This window comes from Azolla caroliniana, unplaced genomic scaffold (genome assembly GCF_043228905.1).
Source record: "Azolla caroliniana isolate FFs.n. ecotype wild unplaced genomic scaffold, voAzoCaro1.0.p SCAF_271, whole genome shotgun sequence".
Taxonomy (NCBI): Eukaryota; Viridiplantae; Streptophyta; class Polypodiopsida; order Salviniales; family Salviniaceae; genus Azolla; species Azolla caroliniana.
Genome location: NW_028230706.1, coordinates 24,051 through 27,011, shown reverse-complemented (window position 1 = coordinate 27,011; position 2,961 = coordinate 24,051).

The window sequence follows — 2,961 nt, the reverse complement described above, 5'->3', positions numbered from 1 at the left end:
GTCGTGACATCCCTACTCTCTACGGCTAGCTGGAACTGATCGTAGCCTGAGTACAGGTCCCCGACCGAGTAGATTGACCTCCCTACGAAAGCCTCCACGAACTCATCGATGGTCGGTCCGATACCTGCGTTTCGAATGGTCACCTTGTTGACCGGCTGTAGGTCCTGTATGAAGCGCAGTGTGCCGTTCTTCTTCGGCACGGTAAACCACCGATTCGAATATGGGGCATTCGACGGCTTGAGGATGCCCATCTCCATCTTCTGTTTCAGCAACTCCATCAGCTTCGGGATGTGAGCTCTGGGTACCGGAATCGGTTTGAGACTCCACGGCACATGCGGTACCGTGAAGATCACCATTGGTTCCACAACCTTCGGGTCCACGCACCCGATCTCCTCCGGCGAGAATGCGAAAACCTTCCCGGGCCTCCCGAGCATTCTCCGAAACCTGTCTCCTTCCGCCGGCAATAGAAAACCATCCCCACCGATCTTGAGCTCCCGTAGCGTTATGTCGGTTAACGCGTGTCCCATGCTGGCCGGATCTCGTAAACTTGGGTATGACGCGACCCCCTTTATTTGTAACTCGCTGCCCTCCGGCAAGGGTGCCGCAACTGGCCTCACCTTCTAGTCCACGGTCTTGTACTTCGTACCCACTCGGGCCATCCGATCCGACTCGAGTCCACTACCGAAGTCGGCGATGACTTCGTACATCTTTTCCGAACATACCGGAATCGTCCGGTCCTCATTAAGGCCTTCTCCGAACACCTCCCGTAACTTCCCCAAGGTGTCATCGAAAGAGACCGCCTCCACGGCTCCATTGATTTCCTCTTCAGGGCCGAGGACTCCCCATGCCCGAAGTCGCTCCTCCGCCCGCTTCTTTTCCCAGCCAACTACATCGGCTATTGTAGAACCTTCGCTATCGAAGAACCAAAATTTTCTACCTATGGTATAGGTTTTTTCGCCTATAGAACATCTATGGGGGTTTTTCGGGGTCTCCGGACTATCGCGGCCCCATGCCTTGATAGCCCTCTCTAAAAATCCCCTCGGTTTTCGGCACCGAGGGTCTCGCGGTTACGCTTATGGTTCGGTCGCACCGTTAGGAACTGGACCAAGTGGCGCCCATCCTGGCTCTTGACTCATGCATATGCCGAACCGTTGTCCATCACCTTTGTCTCCATGCGCGCCGCCGTGATGTACGGTTCTCCGAGTATCACCAGATGTGAGGATGTCTCCTGCACGAAGAAGTGTTGGTCGATCTCAACATTGCCGATTTTTACTCGTACATTCAGGTAGGCTCCATGCAACTCCTCCATGGCGCGCATTGCTGCCCGTATCTTCCACCCGTGCTTGGTGTTGATCGGCCACTTTCCCTTCTTGTAGAAGTCCATGGACATCAAGTTGATCTCCGAACCGTGGTCTACCAACACCACCACTGGCTCCTAGACATCCCCGATCTGAACAGGGGTTTCCGTAGTGACCCTAGCCCAATGTAGCCTCGAGTAGTGGCTTTCCTCCAATTCGTCCTCCAGGGCCATGTCTTCTAGGTGCATCATTCGCACCTCCACCGGCTTTTCCAGCTCCGGCTCCGTTGAAAGCCTTTTCCGCTTCACCAAGTCTACGATGGAGTCGTGGAACTCCTTCTTGGCGATACCGAGCACTTCCCTTAGCGACAGCTCCACTTTGTTGTCAAGGATCCGTTCCTCCAGGACCTTTCGATCTCCGTGCTCAACCGATAACCGGCCTTTTTGGCCTTGTCCGGTGCGCCGGATGCACCAACATCACTCTGCTTCGGCCCGAACCGGGTCTCATACAGTTGTGAGGGTTCGCTCCCCCCCCCCCCCCCCCGGTCTTTCCCGCTCGCTTGTCTTCCACCAGAATCTCGTAGTTCTGGCACGCGGCTTCCACGAAGCTCGTCTTCTACTCGACCAGGTCACTCCACCCGGTTACCTCCTGGACCCGTCTTTTCGCGCGGTTCGCTTCCTCTTTCTTCAGCCTTACGCTGGCGAGCCCTTCCAGCATCATCGGCTAGAATCCAGCTTCTTTCGTCTTCCAGTCTTCATCGCTTCCGACCCGGATTCCAGCCGACGCCGAGTAGTGGACGGTCTCCGTGTGATGAGCCGCCGCTTCTTCCATCAACCGTTTCATACCCCCTCGTCCGACATTCAGATCCTGGGCCCTCCGGGTTTCGCTAGCATGCACCCGATCGTTCCATAGGTACACCACGTTAGCTCTTATCACTTCGGCGAAGTCCCCGCAGTCCTTTCAGGCGTGGCCGACTACATCGCACCAGAAGCACCAGCTCCCAGCCGGAGGCCTTCGGTCACGGATTTGTTCTCCGTCGTCCCTCCGTGCTTGCGCGATCTGGAGGTCCCTCACCATCTGAGCCAGCTCCTCTAGAGACACTCCTCTGGATGAGCTTTTGACCATGTCGGTCGAAGTCGAGTCGGTCTCGAGCCAGTCTTGGGTCTCTTCCCTTCGCGTCAGTGGGGGTACCTCGACCTTCCTTGTCGCAACAAAACCTGCCCTCGTCAAGCCTTTATCGACCCACTCACGCCGCTTATCAAAACGGCCGCAGACTCTCTTTACCTTGGCCCAGTCAGTTGTTAGGCCGTCATCGGTCTCTAGTATGAAACCCACTTGCTCCCGGTCCCTTGCATCCACCGATTTAACGAACAATAGGACACGACTTGTGTCCAGCACAGTCCGGTCCAGCGCCGAAAGTCGTGTGAAGCGTTCTTCAAACTCCCAAAGGAGCACCGACACGTTCCTCCCCTTTTCGGGGGTCTCCACCCATTCCATGAAGTCCCGCTTCGACAGCCGAAGCGCGTCATGAAGCCCGTATTTTTCAAGGAGCCGACCTTCAAACTCTTCCCAGGTCTGATTCTCAGCCCGTACCTCAAGCACCTCCGCGTGGATGCCCAACATCGCCACCCAAGGGAATCCGGCCAATCAACTGTCCTCCGGG